Source organism: Neovison vison, chromosome X (assembly GCF_020171115.1).
Source record: "Neovison vison isolate M4711 chromosome X, ASM_NN_V1, whole genome shotgun sequence".
Classification (NCBI taxonomy): Eukaryota; Metazoa; Chordata; class Mammalia; order Carnivora; family Mustelidae; genus Neogale; species Neogale vison.
Window position 1 is genome coordinate 41,124,519 of NC_058105.1, and position 22,173 is coordinate 41,146,691.

The window sequence follows — 22,173 nt, forward strand, 5'->3', positions numbered from 1 at the left end:
ACCATCATAGATATTACTGCTTCCCATCCCTTACCTAGGATGATCATGATAAAATAGAGGACAAAAGTGTCAGCACAATTGGCCAAACTTCAGGTAGTCATCTTAACACTAGATGCTCTGGACATCAAATAGCCCCAGCTGCACATTTTTATAAACTCTTGGGCCATTGCTTATGAGTTGCCCCCTTTTGGGGTAAAGAACTCTGAGAATCACTTGTCTCACAGATACCCGAAATATAAATCAAGACACTATACTGAATTGGGTCCCCTACAAGTTCACATGTTGAAGCCCTAATCCGCAATGTGACTGTATTTGGAGCTATGGCCTTTAGGGTGGTAATTAACTTTTAATAAGGTCATAAGGGTGAGGCCCTAATCCAATAGAATTGCGTCCTTATAAGACAATGAAGAGACTCCAGAGCTCGCTCTCCCACCACCCCCCCATTCTCCCTTCACACTCACATAAAGGGAAAGCTGTACAAGGACATAGAAGACAACCACCTGCCAAGGATAGAGGTCTCATCAGAAACCAACCCTGCTGGTGCTTTGATATTGGACTTCTAGTCTACAGAACTGTGAGAAAAAAAAAATTCTGCTGTTTAAGCCACCCAGTCTGTGGTATTTAGTTATGACAGCCCTAGCAGACTAATTCACAGGATAACAGATGTCTCTACATATTCAGTTGTTTGTTGTTATTTGTGGTAGTTATGTCCTGTAAAAGTCACCATCAGTACAGAATTAGTGAGCAGGAAACTGTCTCTCCTAGGGGAAATAGAGGATTAGGTTCCTGTGAGCCTCTAGTCACAACAACATATTCATCCACCAATCAGTGCGTAAACTTTGTTTTTTGTGTTTCTATTTAAAGACATCTTATTTTGTATATATTGTTGATTTATTTAAATTGATATTTAACATGTTGATGATTTACACTGAACTTACTGAAAACATCCCTCTAATTCATGCCTAAAACGTGTATTTTCTCCACAAGGCACATCACAGCCTTCTTGTGTTTAGGAAAAGTCTACAGTTTGTCAGCATTAAACTTGGGGGCCGATTTAAACAGTGAAACCACTAACAAAAAGCACACAAATGTGAACAACATTGTACTAAATATACTGTTGGAAGGTCACTTGTTTATTGTATGAGAGACGAAGTAAGAAGCTGGAATGCTGCTTTGTCTAAACCTAGCTGAGAACTTGTGGGTCAGATGATTCAATTTTTTTATTGTCACTCTGCACATGTTTGCAAATAACCACAAAAGTGCTGAGTGTTGATTTTGCAGTTACAAGTAAGTTTTAGCAGGTAGACAAATTTGCAAAATAATGAAGATCAAGTGTATTAAGGTTACAGTGTAAGGGCTTCAACAGAAAGTTCCTTATGCCCTTTGGAATCCAAGATCTTATGGTTATGACCAAAGCATTCATTTCGGGTCTCAATACACATTGCTGGGCTCTTGAAAAAGGCAGTAAATGGAACTGGCAACTCCCCTATTGGCCTCAAGCTGCTTGCTTAATTGACAGCTGTAATTAACTCCTCAAAGAACTCCTGCTTAAGTTACAAAAGTGGTAAATAGACCTCCTCTACACACATTGTTGTAAGCATTGGTTAACCTAAATTCATGTCCTCTAAGTACTCACTACACCAATGCCACACAGTTGCCTTTATTAGCCATGAGGGTAGGTACTTTTAAAGTTCATAGGTTTCGATAACCTCACCATGTGGCCCTCTCTTTTTTGGGCAAGTGACTATTCCATTTCCTAGGGAGGACCCACTACTCCCTAAGAGTCTCAGTTAACACCAAGGTTTAAATTGATGTGAAGGCATCAAGGACTCAGTTATGGTACAGGGACTAAAATTCAGGTTCTATATTGTCTTGACATCTGGTAAAATTGGAAGGACTTCAGATGGTCTAATCAAAGTTCTCCTCCCTATGCTGTGCATGTAAATAAGTTCTCTTAGCCAAACAACCCTCCTTTCTGAACAGACCAGGTATAGTTCCGGCTTATCCCTAGCTAAGGGTTTCAATTCCCTGCCAGTTGTGGAATTATTCCAACAAGCCAATAGCAATTCTCCCCTGGAAACCAGAGGTACTCTGTCCTCAACAGGGCAAAGCCTGCCTCCTACAGACCCTGGTTGTTCACTCTGTTCCTGAGTGCAACTAGAGTGCAGCTCTCCCTGGTGCATTGTGTCCAGCTGTCTCAGGCTGGGAGTATATGTGACTGACACATGGCTGTCCTTGCATTTGTCCAGTGTCAGGTGTTACGTGTTTGGCTATCCTCACCACCATAGGAAAGAATCCTTTCCTCCTTAATGGGGTGAATAGGAGGTGATCAAAATGGAGGTACAGAGCAATGGGAAAGACACAAAACAGAGAAATGAGAGACAACTGTTTGAGGACAGATTTTAGCCCACTTTCAAGGGTGTGTGTGTATGTGTGTGTTGAGAACCTGGGGGACCCTACTCAGTGCTACCAATGGAAATTATTAGCCTTGGATATGCAATCTGTAGAAGTATATTCATGTGGCCTGAGATGGGTATACTTTGAACTTATTCTTGTGAAACATTTGAAGGTACAGATTATTTTTTGTCTGTGTTTTATTTAAGTTTAGGTCTGTAGATACCTGAAGAGTTGTTAAATAGCTATGTCATGCCGATCATGCAGAAATATGTATTTGTTGTGGCCACAAGATGCTGAGCACTGGCACATGGGTAATGTATGACTGGACACAGGAATACATTGCTTTAATTCAGGAATAATTCATCAACATAATTTGGAATATTGCAAAATGAAATTCTGTGATTGAAGATAATCTGGAATAAGTTTTCAAATGGCAAACCAGAAATGAACATGTACCCAAGGGGAAGGAAAGGGAGTTCGGCATTTCCAGGCAGCAGCTCTGCATTGTCCACAATCTCATATATCAGAGTGTGCTAGTGAATTCCCCCTGCAACACACACAGATTTGTGGGCACTGATGTTTCTTGGCCAACATATGAAAGATCCCATTTCCTAGTGATGCTCAGGACCTGTTCTCATTCACAAGCCCCTTTTGGGGGTGAGTGTGTGTGGAATGGTCTCACTGAAGTTCTCAGGTGCCTTGCACGAAAATTTCAGAGCTCTTTAGAAACACCAGCTAAATTAGGTTCTTGGGCCCAATCCCAACATCTAGGCCCCATCCCAACATCCCAATTAGGTTCTTGTTTGAGAGTTCATCTCAGTTATGACATTATCTACTAATTGCATCATATTGCACGGGTTGAGTGTTCAGTCCCACAAGACTGCCCTCCCCCTACACCAGATGCCAGTCGCAAGTCTAGGTTCTTACCTGTGCTTCTGACTGATTGCCTATAAAGGAGACAAGCCCTTTCCTAGGGTTTGACTCATTTGCTAGAGAAGTTCACAGAACTCAGAGAAACATTATACTTACTAGATATAAAAGGAAGTAACTCAGGAAGAGCCAAATGGAAGAGACACATAGAGCAAGGTATAGGGAAAGGCTGCAAATTTTCTATGCCCTCTCCCAACCCACTGCTCTCCCTAAATCTCCATGTGTTTACCAACCCAGAAACTCTCAAATCCTGTCCTTTTGGGTTTTTTTATGGAGGCTTCATTGTATAGGTGTGATTAATTAAATCATTGGCCAATGGCTAATGATTCAACTAGCATCTCCTCTCCCCAGGAGGTTAGGGGAGTAGGGCTGGAAATTTCAGCCCTTTAATCACGTGGTTGATCCTCTTGGCAAACAGCCTCTGTCTTTAGGTGCTTCTAAAAGTCACCTCACTCACATAATAAGAGACACCTATGTCACTCTCAAAACTGAAGAAATTCCAGGATTTGGGGAGCTTTGAGCCAGGACCTAAGGAGGAAGACTAGATACATGTGACAAATATATATTTGGTCATCTGAATGACCAAATATATATTTCTTATAAATCACAATATCATACCAGTTCTTTGCAGGGCTACTCACCCAAGACATCTTGAGGCAGAATGTACATGATTAATGAGAGATGCCAGATTTCAGAATGAATGTCTTTGAGAAGATAGCTAAGAATCTGAAATGGGTTTGTTTGGGTGAGGATCAAAAGGTTCTTTATGAAATATGCTGTATGTCCTAAAAACAGGTGTACAAGAGCAAGGTTGACATAGATTTGATCACAAAATGCCCAGTCCCAGCCCAGGGAGGGGAAGTGTGACTTTGAGCTGGAGAATGTAAACTGGTCACCATAGCTCAAGAGGGTGTCAAGGGTGAAAGATTACTTTTCCTGGTTCTAATCAACCAACTTAGAGAGCTGTGTCCATGCTGATTGCAAGGTGGAGCTCTTTAGGGATTTGAATACATTTATCTGAGGGCTGCCACCTGCCTACTTCTTCTACTCTCCAGTTCCCAGAATGTCTGCTGCTCCCTCATCATCCTACCTGATAACATGGACCCAGTCTTTGTGCCCCACCCTCTGGTTAAAAGCTGAGGAGGAAGAAAAAATCTGCCTCATTGCTGTGCTTCTGGCTAACTCACTGTGGGAAGAGAGTTGGGTGGGAGAGAAGGTTTGTATGCATACAACTATATGTTTGCCTGTGTACAGGAGGGAAAGCTCTGGAAAATTTACAGCTGGTGTGACCTCTGCTGTTTGTTCTCTGAGAAACAATATGGCATTTACTGATGACCAGTGACTTCTCTGTTTCAGCAAAAACTACAAATGAAATTGATTAAGAAGGTTTGGGGCAGGATGCTGACACGATATGATGTTCATCTGAGTCCAGCTTTTGAAGGTAAGCCACTTATAGACCTGAGATCTGTGTATTAAGTTGAATAGAGCTGAGACACAGCAAACCAGTCCCATGAGGTAAGCTGACCAGTGACATAACTCCAGGCTTTACACTTCTACCTCTCCAGATTCCACCTTCCTGACCTGCAACAGAGTACTCCTGGGATGCTAGTCCTCAGGCCATTTGCTCTGACTCTGGAGTTTCTCCCACTTTTCTGGCTTTATGTGCAAGATGCCTTCTGCTCTCTCCACACTCTTTTAGGAGGGTACAAGAGTTGAGGCACATTACCTAGTGTGACTGTAGGAACACAACCCACAGAAAGAGGTGTGCAGGCCAGATTTCCTATGTGTCTCAAGCTAGAATTTTCTGTACCATCTGCCATGCTCTATGGGGAGGGCACTTGAACACACATTCTTTTTTTTTTTAATGTCATGTTATTCACCATACAGTACATCATTAGTTTTTGATGTAGTGTTCCATGATTCAGTGTTAGCATTTAACACCGAGTGTACCATGCAATCTGTGCCCTCCTTAATACCCATCACCAGGCCAACCCATCCTCCCACCCCTCTCCCTTCTAAAACCACCATTTGTTTTCCAGAGTCCGTAGTATCTCGTGGTTCCTCTCCCCTTCTGAATCTCCCCCTTCATTTTTCCCTTCCTTCTCCTAATGTCCTCCATACTATTCCTTATATTCCGCATATGAGTGAAACCATATGATAATTGACGTTCTCTGCTTGACTTATTTACGTAGCATAATCCCCTCCAGTTCCATTCATGTCAGTGCAAATGGTGGGTATTCATCCTTTCTGATGGCCGAGTAATATTCTGTTGTATATATGGGCCACATCTTCTTTATCCATTCATCTATTGAAAGGCATCTCAGATCTTTCCACAGTTTGGCTATTGTGGACATTGCTGCTATGAACACTGGGGTACACGTGGCCCTTCTTTTCACTACATCTGTATCTTTGGGGTAAATATCCAGTAGTGCAATTGCTGAATCATAGGGTAGCTCTATTTTTAATTTTTTGAGGGAGCTCCACACTGTTTTCCAAAGTGGCTGCACCAAACTACATTCCCACCAACAGTGTAAGAGGGTTCCCCTTCCTCTACAACCTCTTCAACACTTGTTGTTTCTTGCCTTGCCAATTTTTGCCATTCTAATTGGTGTAAAGTGATATCTTATAGTGGTTTCAATTTGAATTTCTCTCATGGCTAATGATGATGAACATTTTTTCATGTGTCTATTAGCCATTTGTATGTCTTCTTTGGAGAAGTGTCTGTTCATGTCTTCTGCCCATTTTATGACTTGGTTATTTGATTTTTGGGTGTTGAGTTTGAGAAGTCCTTTATAGATCTTGGATATCAGCCATTTGTCTTTAGTGTAATTTTCAAATATCTTCTCCCATTCCGTGGGTTGCCTCTTTGTTGGCTGTTTTCTTTGCTGTGCAGAAGCTTCTGATCTTGATGAAGTCCCAAAAGTTCATTTTTGCTTTTGTTTCCTGCCTTTGAAGACGTGTCTTGAAAGAAGTTGCTGTGGTTGATGTTGAAGAGGTTACTGCCTATGTTCTCCTCTAGGATTTTGATGGATTCCTGTCTCACATTGAGGTCTTTCATCCATTTTGAGTTTATCTTTGTGTATGGTGTGAGGGAATGTTCAAGATTCATTCTTGTGTGTGTAATGGTCTAGTTTTCCCAGTACCATTTATTGAAGAGACTATCTTTTTTTCCATTAGATATTTTTTCCTGCTTTGTCAAAGATTATTTGACCATAGAGTTGAGGGTCCATATCTGGGCACTCTATTCAGTTCCATTGGTCTATGTGTCTGTTTTTGTGCCAGTATCATGCTGTCTTGGTGATCACAGCTTTGTAATAAAGCTTGAAATCAAGCAACGTGATGCCCCCAGCTTTGTTTTTCTTTTTCAACATTTCCTTGGCAATTCAGGGTCTTTTCTGTTTCCATACAAATTTTAAGATTGTTTGTTCTAGCATTTTGAAAAATGCCATTGGTATTTTGATAGGGATGGCATTGAAAGTATAGATTGTTGGGCAGCAGAGACATTTTAACAATGTTTATTCTTCTGATCCATGAGTATGGTATGTTTTTCCATCTTTTTGTCTCAAACTCTTTCATGAGTGTTCTATAGTTCCTCAAGTATAGATCCTTTATCTCTTTGGTTAGGTTTATTCCAAGGTATCTTATGGTTTTTGGTGGTACTGTAAATGGAATTGATTCTCTAATTTCCCTTTTTACAGTTTCATTGTTATTATATAGGAAAGGAACTGATTTTTTTGTATTGATTTTGTATCCTGCCATATTATTGAATTACTGTATGAGTTCTGGTAATTTGGGGCTGGAGTCTTTTGGGTTTTCCACATAAGGTATCATGTCATCTGTGAAGAGAGAGAGTTTGACTTTTTTGCCAATTTGAATACATTTTACTTCTTTCTGTTGTCTGTTTACTATTGCTAGGACTTCTAGTACTATGTTGAACAATAGTGCCAAGAGTGGGCATCCTTGTCATGTTCCTGATCTTAAGAGAAACGCTCTCAGCTTTTCCCCATGAAGCATGATATTCACTGAGGATTTTTCATAGATGGATTTTATGAAATTGGGTAATATTCCCTCTAATCCTATACACTGAAGAGTTTTAATCAGAAAAAGATGCTGTATTTTGTCAAATGCTTTTTCTGCAACTGAGAGAACCATGTGGTTCTTGTATTTTCTTTTATTTGTGTGTTCTGTCACATTGATTGATCTGCGAATGTTGAACCACACTTGCATCCCAGGGAAAAAAATCCCACGTGGTTGTGGTGGATAAGCCTTTTAATGTACTGTTGGATCCTATTAGCTAGGATCTTGTTGAGAATTTTGGCATCCCTATTCAGCAGGGATACTGGTCTGAAATTCTCCTTTTTGAGGGGTTCTTTCCCTGGTTTGGGGATCAAAGTAATGCTGGCATCATAGAATGACTCTGAAAGTTTTCCTTTTGTTTCTGTTTTTTAAAAGAGCTTCAGGAGAATAGGTATTATTTCCTCTTCGAATGTTTGGTAGAATTCCCCAGTGAATCCATCAGGTCCTGGACTCTTGTTCTTTTGGGAGATTTTTGGTCACTGCTTCAATCTCGCTAATGGTTATTGGTCTATTCACATTGTTAATTTCTTCCTTTCAGTCTTGGAAGTTTATAGGTTTCCAAGAATGCATCCTTTTCTTCCAGGTTGCTTAATTTATTGTCATATAGCTGTTGATAATAATTTCTGATAATTGTTTTTATTTCCTTGGTATTAGTTGTGACCTCTCCCCTTTTATCCATAATTTCATTAATTTGGGTCCTTTCTCTTTTCCTTTGGATAAGTCTGGTCAGTGGTCTACCAATCTTATTCATCTTATTCATTCTTTCGAAGAAGCAGCTTCTAGTTTTGTTGATGTGTTCTACTTTATTTTTGGTTTCTAATTCATTGATCTCTGCTCTAATCTTAGTTATTTCCCTTCTTGTGCATGGATTAGGCTTAATTTGTTGTTGATTCTCTAGTTCTTTAAGGTGTGAAGACAATTTGTGTATTTGGGATTTTTGTATTTTTTTGAGTGAGGCTTGGATGGCTTTATAGTTGTCCTTTAGGACCACCTTTGCAATGTCCCATAGGTTTTGGACTGAAGAGTCTTCATTCTCATTGGTTTCCATGAATTAAGTTTTTCTTTGACTTCCTGGTTAATTCAAACATTCTAAAGCAGGATGGTCTTTAGCTTCCAAGTGTTTACATTTCTTCCAATCTTTTTCTTGTGCTTGAGTTTCAGTTTCAAAGCATTGTGGTCTGAGAATATACAGGGAACAATCTCATTCCTTTGATATCAGTTGAGACCTGATTTGTGACCCAGTATGTGGTCTATTCTGGAGGGAGTTCCATGTGTGTTTGGGAAGAATGAGTATTCTGTTGTTTGAGGGTGGAATGTTCTGTATATATCTATGAGGTCCATCTGGTCCAGTGTATCATTCAAAGCTCTTGTTTCTTTGTTGATTTTCTGCTTAGTTGATCTGTCTGTTGCTGAGAGTAGTGTGTTAAGATCCCCTATAATTGACATATTCTTATCAATATGTCTCTTTATTTTGGTTAACAGTTGGCTTAGTAGTTGACTGCTCCCATGCTGGGGACATAGATATTTACAAATGTTAGATCTTCTTGTTGGATAGAGACTTGAAGAATGATATAGTCTGGTTCTGTATCTCTAACTATAGTCTTTAGCTTAAAATCCTAGTTGTCTGTTATGAAAATTGCTACCCCATCTTTCTTTTGAGGTCTGTTGGCATGAAAGATCATTCTCCATCCCTTTACTTTCAGTCTGGATATATCTTTAGGTTAAAAATGAGTCTCTTATAAACAGCATATGGATGGGTCCTGTATTTTTATCCAATCTGCAACCCTGTGCCATTTTATGGGAGCATTTAGGCCATTTATGTTGAGAGTGATTATTGAAAGATGTGTTTTTATTATCATCATGTTGCCTGTGAGGTCCTTGTTTCTATAGATTGTCTGTATATTTCTGTTCTGTATCACTCTTGGGGGCTTTCTTATTTTATAGAAACCCCCCCCTTAATATTTCTTGCAGGGCTGGCTTAGTGGTCACATATTCTCCCCCACTTCGGGAAGGGCAACTAACCTGGACCACACAGCTTTAAGGTACAGTAAAACCTATCCTGTGTCCACAGAACAGAGTGATGTTCTCTCGCCAGGGAACACCCAGGAAACCTAAACCAATGGCCGACATAAGAAAGGGTACATTCAATAGAAGTTCTGTGGGAGTTTGAACTAGATACCAGTTCTAAAGGATTAATGAAGGCTAATGGTTCACACATATGCAAATAGATAGAGTTCTTTTGAATATTCATTGCCTCAACCCTAAAGAATACACAGCTGTGATGATTTGGCACCTGAAGGTAGATCACTAGGGCCACTATGTTTGTCATGGGAGCTACCTTGAAAGCAAAGGCCATTGCTGTAGGCCCTGAACTTTGAAAGTGTGTCACTTGATTGATTTCTCTTGACTCCACTGCTCCCTGCAGAGTGTAAGGGGATAAGGTGTGGTGCATATATTCCAAGGTGAGTGGACATCTGGGGACTGGGAAGCTGGAGTGGAGAGGGCAGAAGGCAGGCTTTTAAAATAACTTTACTCTATAAGGAACCAGTGCCTTTTTTAGGTGGATTCTCTAGGGAAGAGGTCAAAACTCTTGAGTGAGAGAGGGCTGGATATATGGGACTTCAGCTGTTAGAGCACAGCCAACTCCCTCTTTGCATGATACCAACATTTGGATCAATTGGGCCAAACACTGCTGGGAGTCAAGGGGGTAGCTCCCTCATTTCTTTCTTTCCTTGTTCTCTTGTATCTTAGCAAAAAGCTAACCAATGAGCATTTAGGTACCATGCTCATTCTTCCTCTGTTTTTTTTTTAAAGATTTTATTTATTTATTTGAGAGACAGTGGAGAGCACACAGCAGGGGTAGGGGCAGTGGGAGAAGGAAAAGCAGACTCCCCACTGGATAGGGAGATGTGGGGTTTGATCCCAGGACCTTGAGATCATGACCTAAGCCAAAGGTAGATGCTTAACTGACTGAGACACCCAGGTGCCCCTCTTCCTCTGTTTTAAGGCAGGCAAGGTAGTTATATCTCAGCAGGCATCCAGGGTCAAGGTGAGTGAGGGAATCAAGGGCCAACCTCTGGGGATTGTCAGGTGTGGATAGTCTGCATTATGTCTGAGACAACCCTCTACCCCCCGCCACCATCTTTCAAGCTGATCTGTTTACAACCTGGTGCCTAAGTGACAGTGGGGATTGAGGGTGCGTGCTGGGTTACATTAAGCTTTCTTGGCATGCAGACCTGGGACATGGGAGAAAAGGTGGGTCCTTGGACTGATTTAGTCAAATGGTAAATGAAGGGGGAAATGCAAGAACAATGCAGGACCTTCTTTTGACAGAACAAGGCACTGCAGGCTCTAGGCCTAGGGCTGGTGTTTGTGTATGTGGGGAGTAGGGAGGCCAGTAGATGGGGCAGATGCAGTCTGAATGGAGTGGGCAGCAGGGATGGAAGAAACAGAGAACAAAGCAATAACACCATGGCACAAGGTGTCCCACTTAAGGAAATAGCCTCCCCGACCTGGTCAACAACCCTCGTGTGCTCTAGGGAGAGAGCTTAGCCCAAGGAAGCAGGAGAATGAAGGTGAGCACCTGCCAATGGCCTGTAAGTACCAGTGAGGGGGAGGTTAAAGTTGTTGAGGGGAACGTTTCATTGGGAGAAAAGAGGGCCTGGGCAGAGATTTACGACTTGAATCTGGAAGAGAGTGAGACTCCTGCTATCAAGGAGTGAACATGCTAGATTACATTTTCAATTTCACATAATCCAAGGAGGAATGATACAGCAGGAAAGTGAGAACTGACACTGGACAGAGATGAGCAGGGAAGCCAGGACAGAAAGGAAGAAGGATGAGGGTAAAGAAGAATACGGAGTATAAGAAGGGAAACACCCAGAAATAATTAGTAGTTGGTGTATCATTATCCCTTAAAATCCATTCAAACGATCACCTGCTTCAAAAGCGGGTTGAGCCCAAACCTGTACCCATATCTGTGAGGTCATCAGTGGCAAGCAGGATCTAGGCAGTGGCATTTACCTCATGAGAGTCACCTCCCCCACACCTATTCCTCTTTTCAAGCCAGGCTTCAAGGAAATTAGGCCGAGGGCATCAGCATTTAGGGACCCCTAGATCTCTCTATGAGACCTCCCAAAACACTTCAAGTCAAATCTCTTTTTGTGTCTGAGTTGGAGTTGAGTTTCAGGAATTAACCCATTTTTCTTCCCCCACAAGCTCACAAGCAGAGGTCTTAGTGACTGTGACATGTTTAGTTTTAAATGGGAAGATTTATTACTTCCTTTAGAAGGAGGGGGCAGTGAGAAGAAGAGGAAGAGCAGGAGCCAGGGAAAGGTAACATAGCTGCTTCCCTCTGAGCAAGAGACCAGGAGCCACAGTGTTGTGAAAAGCAGCTCCCTGGGGGTTTCATTCAGCCCAGCACCTGGCATGACATAGGCAATGCCATATTGTGAAATGAAGGAATGAGTGAGCCATTTTCATCACTCCTTTTTTCATCTTGGAGCACTAGAACTATGATAAATACTAAGGAGGGAGAGAAGTTGTAACACTGATGTTCTGAAGGGGGAGGGAAGTAGTTATTCCTTCCACTTTTCTTGCCTTCTTGAACTCATCAGGGAGGACAGTAAAGGGATATGGAGCTGAGGCCACCACTCCAAAGATGGGTTTTAGGCACTATACCTGGAGGCTTTTGTCTTAGTTCTGGCTACTATGAGAATACTGTAGACTCAGTGTCAAGGACAATACATTTATTTCTTTTTCTTATACTGTTGGAATTTGAGACGTCCAAGGTCAAGGTGCTGGCTAATTTGATTCCTGTCTTGTAGATGGCTGCCTTCTTGCTATGTGCTCATGTGGTGGAGAGAGAGTATTCTCAGGTTTCTTTCTCTTCTTCTAAGGGTACTAAGCCCATCATGGGGAGCCCACCCTCATGGCCTCATTTAGGCCTAATCATCTCCTACAGGCCCCACCTCTAAATACCATCCTATTGGGGGTTAGGCCTTCAACATAGGAATTTTGGAGTGCACACAAATATATAGTCCATAACACTTCTCTTTTCAGTTATCCTTTTAGAGATGTGAGGATCCGTTAGCTAAGTTTTCATACTGATCACTATTAGCATGTAATGTGGCCTTTTGAGGTAGATCTGTGCCAGGGCTCATGGCTTGGTGAAGGGAAAGCAGACTGCCTTTCAGCTCCCCCTTGCTCTTTTAGCTGGGAGCCCTTGGACAGGCTCTGTGCTGGTCCTTTAGAGTCCCCAAGATTCCTCCAGAAGGGATGCGTGGAATCATTGATAGAATTGTTTGCGTGGCACTGAATAGTCTAGAATGAAATGTAAGACCCTGAGAATAGTGGGGGGCCCTGGCTGCCTGATTCTGTTCAAGTTCATTAACAGCATAATACCACTTCTATTCTTCCAAGGCATGTGGGGGGCCTGAAAGGCTGTAATAGAAATCTGCATCTGTAGAAATCCCTGTCACTACATAGCACTTTGCTGGGGCTTGTTCATAATAGCCTTAAATGCTGGCATTTGGGCAGCACCTTAACTCAAAGGCCCATTTACTTCTCCATTGTCATCCAGAAAATTATTTCTAATAGCACTTTGCTTTTGGAAGCACTGAGCTTGGAGTAACATGTTTCTCTCTTTGCTGATCAGCTTCTGGGCCATCAGCCTGCAGTGAAGCCAGCAGGCTGAAATCACAGTGGTCATGCATATTTCCATAGCAGCAGTGTGATGTAATACATAAAGGATAATGTGGCTTTGCTTTAGAGCTATTTATAGGCAGCTTTGAGCCAATAGAGAATAAAAATTTATTCATGCGCAGCACCTTACGGTTCACAATATGCTTTTAAATCCGTGATCATATTTGAATCCTGCCAGTGGAAATAGGGGCCTGAAAAAAGGCTCCAGGAGGAAGAAACATACTCAAACATAGGCTTACACATCCAGTTACCTTTGCACATTAAAATAACACACAGTCATTCTCATTCACTCACACAAACATACTCATATGCTTATATGTTCATTCACGCACACTTGTACATGCTCTGACATTTTCACATTAACAGGCTCACACATTTCTCACACATGGACATGCTAGTACATTTACATAGAGACTCATACACTCTCATTCACTCACATGTGAACATGCTTCCACACATGGACAGCCTTGTATATTTACTGAAACAAACGTGAGTATAAACACACATTTATACTCACAAGTATTGCTTATGAACAAGTTCACATATTCACACACATACTTACATGTACAGGCATGTTAACTCTGTCAATAGGATGACACAGGCACAATGACATAGCACACAGTCACTTGCACACAAACATGATCACACACACTCATGATCAGACACTCACTTACATACATGAATATGCTGATACATCATTGAAATACAAACACATAAAATTATGCATTCATTCACACTTGCATGTGGCCAATGTCACACAGACTCATAATCCCTCCCCCAAAGACATACTCATGCATTCAGTCATACTTATGAGCATATTCCCACATTCACTCACTCACAGTTACACTCCTTACCATCGCAGGATATTCTCACACATGTATTAAAAACATTAATATTTTCACTGACCTGTACATGTTCAAACACATAAACTTATTCCTAAAGTCATTAACATGAACATATTTATATATTCACATGTGCATCTAGTTTTATCTTTACTCACATACATGAACCTAAATCAGCATGTACATTAACACATTTTAATGCAATCATAGGTATAGTTATGATTGCTCACACATGTATCCATGTTCACATTTGCTTATTGATCATATTCACATTATAACATCATCATACAAAAACCTCATGAATTTAAAAAGGAAACTGTTCATATAAATGTACACACATTTACACACAAAATGATCAGACATTCATGCATGTACTAAGACATTAACATGATCACAGACATATTCATACATTCATTCACATGAACTTGGTCAAAAATTAACTCACATATAGACACTAACACATACAACTTCACTTAAAATTGTACATTGTCATGTTCACATTCATGAACTGGCTTATGCATTCAATTGCACACAGGAAAAATACTCCTATGTTAATGTACTCACACATTCCAACTTGCTCATGTATTAATTCACACATAAACATGCGCACATTCATGCATATGCTCACCAGTTCAAGCATAGACATGCATGAACACAGGAATTCATTAATACACAAACACAAACTTTCATACTTGCATGTTGGCATGCTCAAAACACAAACATGTTCACACTTTCATTCACATATGTTCATGTGCACACACATGTGCATTCCCAGATATTCACTCATATAAATATAAACATTAATATTTTTAGAGCCACAAACATGGTCACACAGTATCTCACAACAGCACACTGCCATTTTCACTCACATTCACACATACACACATGCACATATGTTTACTCATTCATGGACACAATTGCCCACACTTACTTCCAATATTCACCCCATTCACACATGCGGACATGCTCACATGCACTCACACAATTACACATGCATGAATAAGTTTACATGTTCACATAGTTGACATGCTCGTAAACACACATGTAATGCATTAACATATTCACTTGTCCCCAACATTCACTCACACATATGAACATGAGCACACATTCACATACATACAAGATCATATTCACTCACACAATCATACAAAAACCTACATACACTCAGACACTCACATTCACTCACACTTACACATGAACACACAGTATACTTCCACACAAATGAACACACATCAAGTCAGTCACACACAAACATGCTCACATTCACTCACATACACACATTAACATGGTCCCTACAAACATGTTTGCATATTCACTAATTCACATGCATAGACTCTTGTATTCATTCAAACTTGCATTTCAATAAATAGCTACATCCTCATGCATTTTCTCAGACATAGATATCTTTTCACATTCATTAAACACAAATAAATAAAAACAGAGATACAGAGCCCATGTTCACTCATATTCACTTATGAATACACACATATGCTGACACATTCAACACATGAGCACACTCAAATGTACATACAGTCACTTGCACACAAACACGAATATATTCACATATACATACAATGAACCTGCTCACATACTCACGTACTCTCATTAACACCTTCATGTACATGGACATGATCAACATTTACACAGATATTTTCACATATGCACACTCATACACTCACAGAAATATATGTACACATTAACTAGCTCACATGAATGAACGTGGATACATATATACTTTCAGATAAGCATGCTGACATAGTCTTTCACAAATTTACTCGTACGAAGACACAGAAACACAAATTCACATTAACACATGTGAACAGGCTCACTCATACACAGATGTGCTCACACATATCCACACAATTCTATCTTTCCTCACATGAACATACTAACAGATTTACTCCTTTTCATAGACACAGTCACATACACTGACACATATATTCATTCAAAAACACATATATACTCAAATTAACATGTTTATACATTCAGTTACCCAGTATGTCTCATGTATCCTGTGTCACTCACATTTACTGATATGCATGATCATATTCATCTTTAAGACGTTCACACACTCCCATGTACAGATTTTCAACCACACAGACACAAACATGGTCCCAAATTCCTCACACAGACACCCTTACATATAATCATTTGCACATACTCACACACTCACATGTATAACTATGGTCACAGTTCACTCAGATTCATAAATATATTCATCACAAACACACTCAAAAATTCCCTAACATTAAAACATATTCACTGACTTACACAAACATGTTCACAGATGTACTGCATAGACATACAGTCATGCTCACATGTTCACTCACTTACAAAAATGTTCATTTGCTCACATATAGACATGCTTACAAATTCACATACAGATACTCATGCTCACAAGCATACACTCAATTGCACTTGCACATGCATATTAACATGCTCACATTCACTCAAATACACATTTTCTCACACTCATCACAAAGCTTACACATTTACTCATACAGATATACTCACATGAATATTCTCATATATTCCTCACAAAAATACATTCACACATTAACAAGCTCAGACAGATGAACACAGTGATATATTTATTCACACAGGCATGCTTACATATGCATTCACTCAAATAGAACTTGCTCACACAATCACAGACACACTCATATAAGCTCACAGTTATGTACTCACACATTTCCTCACACATTAACATAAAACAGTATCATACTCATCTATTCTCACAAATGACTATTCACATACCACAAAGCTCACACATTTACTCACACACAGATAGGCTAACATATACTCTTAAGCCCTTCTTGCACATTAACTCACAAAAATATACTCAAACATTAACATGTTCACATAAACACTTATGCATTTACTTAAACACATCAATATGCTAACATTCATGCACATGCTTACAAAATCACTTATACATATGAACAGTCCCACTCATTTAAACACATAAACTCATACTTGATTAGGTTCCCACATTTATTCCCACACACATATGATTATATGCATGCACAGTCATATTCACTTATACAAACATGTTCACACACTCACCAAAACTTGCTCAAAATTTCACTCATTTGAATGTATTCACAAATTCACTCAGTCCCATTCACATATGTTTGCATACATACACACTCACACATGTACATGGACACACTCACAAATACAAATGTGCCCACACATTTACTGGCACACAAACATGCTCACATTCACCAGAGGCTCACAGATTTGCTCAGATATATACACAAAGATGCTCACAAATTCAATGATTCAAATATACTAATATTTTAAAAATACCACACAAACATACATACAAATTCACTCACAAACACAAATACACTAGTATCCATTCACATGGTCACCTATTCACTCATACTCATGTACATGCATATTTACCTAATCAAACAAGTATACTATTAACACATTCCTATTTGAACAGGCTTACACATTCACTCTCCAATGTGGATGTTGTTATATAAAGGTGGCCTCTGTTTATTGGCCCTATGTCTGTTATTTTTTTCCAGTAGCTTAGAACCCATGAACTCAAAAGCTGGCCAGCACCAACTCAAATTTTTACACATTAAGTGTTTTAAATAGATCCCAAATAAGTAGATGTTTAACCATTTAGAGCTTGCCTGCTTTGCATACCATGCAAATGTGCGTCCAACCTCTGCTGGCCATAGATAAAATAAGCCCTGCAGCTATAAAAGACTTCAAGGGAGGGCTGCCCTTCAGCTGTCTCTGACCCTGAGACTCCTTGTTGTATTGCTGAATGTCCTTGCCAAGACACATAAGTCCCTACTCTGATTCTGTTCTTTTATGGGAGTTCCCTTGCTTTCCTCTCCCTTTTTAAAAGTGGATCCCGCCTCTGGAAGGTCTCCTGCTATGAGAGAATTCCCCTGCATGCACATCTGTGAAAGCCTCCTCCAAGATAAAGTCATTGTATGCTACTGCCAACTTTTGGCCATATCTTTTTCTGTGATCAGCCTCTAAACCCTTATAGCAGTTGCTACTAGTGATGGTAAGGATAGGGGAGGATTTGGGTGATAATTAGGAAATCAATACAAGGTTCATGTCCACTGAGTCAGTGACAATTAGTTGGTAAAATGATCCTGGACTGTCTTATATGGTTGAGACTCAAACTTTGGAATGCCTCCATGTCAGTTTGGTATGACCTTTTTCTTTGCTATATTATTCTTGTATTTTCTCGTGGTCTCTACTTGTGTGTGCGGTTTTGTTTTCTGGGCTTTGTTTGTTTGTTTGTTTGCCTGACCAAGCAATAGCACCAGAATTTGAGCCAACCTCTGTCACTGCAACTGACTTTTGGGGTTGTAGGCTCTAAGTTCCCTAAGGAACTGCCCACCTGGGCCCCTCAGTAGGCAGGCACTGGACAGTGTAAGACCTCTGGGCCTGAAGAGGAAAAGGAGAGGAGCGCAAGTCTTTGGACTGAGTGGGCTACCTCTGACCCATTATAGGCTTTAGCAAGAGGAGCTCCCTGCAGCTAGGCTGGTGATTTGGGGTATTCTGAGATGAGAAGACATCTTTGTCCCTGGGGACAATTTTGGCAGGTAAAGGAATCAATAAGTCCAAGATGTAGGTTGAGGCTGGTCTCTTCAGACACCTTTGTAAACAGCAAGCCTGCCTCTGCTGCCATCTCAATCAGATCTGTTGCCAATGGTATCATTCTAGTCACTCACCTGAAAGATAATGGAGACCTAATCCCTGGGCTGAGCCAGCAAAAGCATCACTTAAAATGACTGAATGCCAGGAAGTTTATGTTGCGGCTCCTCCCAGGGCTCCAAAGGAGGTGGCTATCCTACTAAACAAGTGTTCCAAACCATGAGACATGTGTTGGGCTGTACTCATGGTAGCTTTTCCCCAGCCCAACACCTGGAGAGAAGGGGGCAGCTCAGCTGTCAGCTGAGGATGTTAAAATGAGCTTATCAGGCAATAGATGGCCTGTAGTCTGGTGACAGGGCAAGTATGAGGAAGCTGAATTGAACCCTGAGTCTACCCAGTTGTTTCTCAGGCACAGGGGGAGCTCCTGAAAAGTGTAGCTTCTCTTTATGGGCTATAGTGGTTAGTGCTAAGACAATTCAAGAGGACATAACTGCCCTGGATTTAACAGAAACTTATAAAAGACAAATTCAGAATCAAGTGTTGCCTATTAATTCTACAAACAATACCCTACTTGGCCTACATCAAAATTAGTATCAACAGCGAGACTGCCCCCTTCCAGTGCCAAGTAAACCACTTATATAGCCAGCTCCCTTTTAAGTGTGTACTCTAAGATGAACAAGAGAAGTTGTATTGGACACTAAGGGACAAGGATAGTCCCAAATTAGATGATCTCTGATAAATCCATGGAAAAATTTTGATATTTAGGAGTATTAGATTACAATCTGGGCAGGCTTCTCCTTCAGAGATAGTCCTGCCTTCCCTCCCTACCCTTATCTCTGCTAGCAGCACATCAGGGTCTAGTGGTATGAGAGTAGGTCCCTTCCAGGAGACAGTTACCTTTTTACCACTTTAACTATAGTTTGGACTCCAAAACACTAACAGCACTGGCTGGCTCTGAGGGACACAGGTACCTAAAATCTCCTAATCCCAGGAAGCACTCAGACTTTAAAAGGAACTCACCAGGAGATGACTGGCTTGAGAGGATTAATTGAAGTGTTAGCTATCTGCTCAACTAATAAAATTGGCCCAGGGGCACCTGGGTGGCTCAGTGGGTTAAGCTTCTGCCTTTGGCTCAGGTCGTGGTCTCCGGGTCCTGGGATCGAGCCCCACATCGAGCCCCACATCGAGCCCCACATCGGGCTCTCTGCTCGGCAGGGGGCCTGCTTTGCCTTCTCTCTGCCTGCATCTCTGTCTACTTGTGATCTCTCTCTCTCTCTCTGTCAAATAAATAAATAAAAATTTTTAAAAAATTGGCCCAGTTTTGCTAAAAAAAAAAAGCTTCTTACCTGGTTGTTACCCCCAAGACTCTCTTTTCCCATGATTGGAATGGACTTGTTCAGTGAGGAGACCACCTCTTGAGACAAATTTAAGGGTTACATGCTACTTGTGGGCACTGGTCAATGAGAAACATTCAACCTTCCCCTCCCCATGCACGAGGTTAATATGCCACAGTAATGGTTAAGGCAAAGCACTGAAGGGTTATGTCTTGTCATATCTGACTTAGTTCCCCCATGTGCAGTTCCCCCCTGCACTTAAAGCCACTACTAACGAGGGGAGGCTCTCTGTATAATGAGTACCATAAGACTGTTCCCTGTATTATAGTAGCTCTAATGCATCATCTTAATGAATGACATTCCAAATAATTGGTAGGTGTTCCAGAATCATAGATTGGGCTAACAGGTCCTATTCATTAAAAATTTTGTAGGAGAGTAACCCATGGTTTGCTTTCACCTTGGAGATCAATAGTATATCTTTTCCCAGTTGTCTATGTGGTACATCAATAGCCCTGTGATAGCATACAGAATTTTCAGACAGGACCTAGATATCTGCCATGCACACCCCAACCCCCAGAACTCAGTTTTGGCATTCTATCAGTGACACCCTCTTCACTAGACCTGGCCAAGCCTCTCTCATAGGCTCTCCCAACCATGAGTGGCCCTCTCACTGAGAAGGGAAGAGCAGTTGCCCCCCATAAGGTACAAGCTTCCCCTCCAAGTCTGTTAAATTTCTGGGCTACATTTGAAACTCAGAGGAGTAAACTAGTCCCAATCCACCAAAAGAAGAGCTCATAGGGCTCCAACTTCCTACATTCATGAAAGAGGCCAACGTTTTGTAAGAATGTTTGGTAAGAATGTTTGGATTCTGGTGTCAAATATTTGCTGGCCCCCATCTCCCAAGGCATTCATAAGTCTTCCTCTCTTCAGGGGGGACCTGATTAAGAGCAGGCACTAGGTAAATTAAACGAGGCTATCACTTCAGCTATCCTACTAGTGCTCTGGGAACAGAACTTACAATCAGAAGGTTTAGCCTCTCTAAAGTTCACTTCTGGGAACCTCTGGACCAAATGGACAGACAAATGCCTGACCCAGGGACTTTTGGTAGAGGTGACTCTCAGACTCAGGCCAAAGATTTTTGTCACTAGAGTGGCAACTACTGGAAGGGTACTGGGCCTTTATTAAAACTGAAGCCTTTAATGGAGCAGAGCGCCAACTACCTTATGGACTGAGATTCCTATTTTGTATGCCCTTGTGTTGGGGGACCTGGAGCTGGGGCAATAAATTAAGAATATGCAGATTTTGGGGGCACCTGGGTGGCTCAGTGGGTTAAGCCGCTGCCTTCGGCTCAGGTCATGATCTCAGGGTCCTGGGTTCGAGTCCCGCATCGGGCTCTCTGCTCAGCAGGGAGCCTGCTTCCCTCTCTCTCTCTCTGCCTGTCTCTCCATCTACTTGTGATTTCTCTCTGTCAAATAAATAAATAAAATCTTTAAAAAAAAGAATATGCAGATTTTGAACTGCTGCACCCCAAGGAGGCACGAGTCACCCACATGGGGTTGTCAAGAGTACCTCCCTCAGCGTCTGAGCTTCCACTTCAGGGAAGTGAAAACCTAAAGGTCATTTTGATTGAAGGTGCAGTTTCAATGTACTTGCATGAAGGAAGAAGGAAGACAAGTCCCAAGATTTATTACTTACGGTTCCCAGAAATGAGGCAAGAGTGCGGTAGGGAGCACAGCTAACCAGGGGAAGGGTGGTCCTCCATCCCAGGTCAAGATTAAGCAGAAGGTACAGAGCAGGATAGCGAGTTCCTTGTAAGGTGGTTGGCACAGAGGATACTTTTTGTGGGCTCAACTCTAAGTGGTTATTTTAAAAGGTACCTTGGAAAAAGCAAAGTGGGATCTTTTGGTGGGAACCCTAAACTCTGGGTGTGACCACGGTTGTTATACTATAAAATGCCCAGACAGCAACTCAAAATAGTTGTTTTCTCATCACAGCCCTGGGTAATAGAAACAACTCCCAGGAAATTTGGATCAGCAACACCCTGTGTGAGGCCTCTTTATTAACATGGAAACAGTATCTACTGGATTGAGCTAAACCCAACCCTGCTAGAGTGTCACAGCTCCATTTAAAAAAAAAAAAAAGCCACATACCTTTCCACTGAGGTTAATTTGCCAAAACTTCTAGGACTTCTGTTGGTTTACTCATGCAAGGCACCAGCCTCTGCTAATGTTACTGAGGGGTTAACAAAACAGATT

At 41.2% G+C, this 22,173-nt stretch overlaps 1 long non-coding RNA gene across 2 annotated transcripts in view; it reads left to right on the forward strand.

Annotated features, from left to right (window-relative positions):
• Positions 1 to 22,173, forward strand: part of LOC122897192 — a 90,168-nt gene that overhangs the window by 11,712 nt on the left and 56,283 nt on the right. Inside the window, exons 3-4 of one of the 2 annotated variants that reach the window (XR_006382481.1) lie at positions 4,684 to 4,768; positions 9,376 to 9,446. This is a non-coding gene — a long non-coding RNA (uncharacterized LOC122897192). The remainder of the gene's footprint in view (positions 1 to 4,683; positions 4,769 to 9,375; positions 9,447 to 22,173) is intronic. The other variant, XR_006382480.1, reaches the window with a different exon arrangement.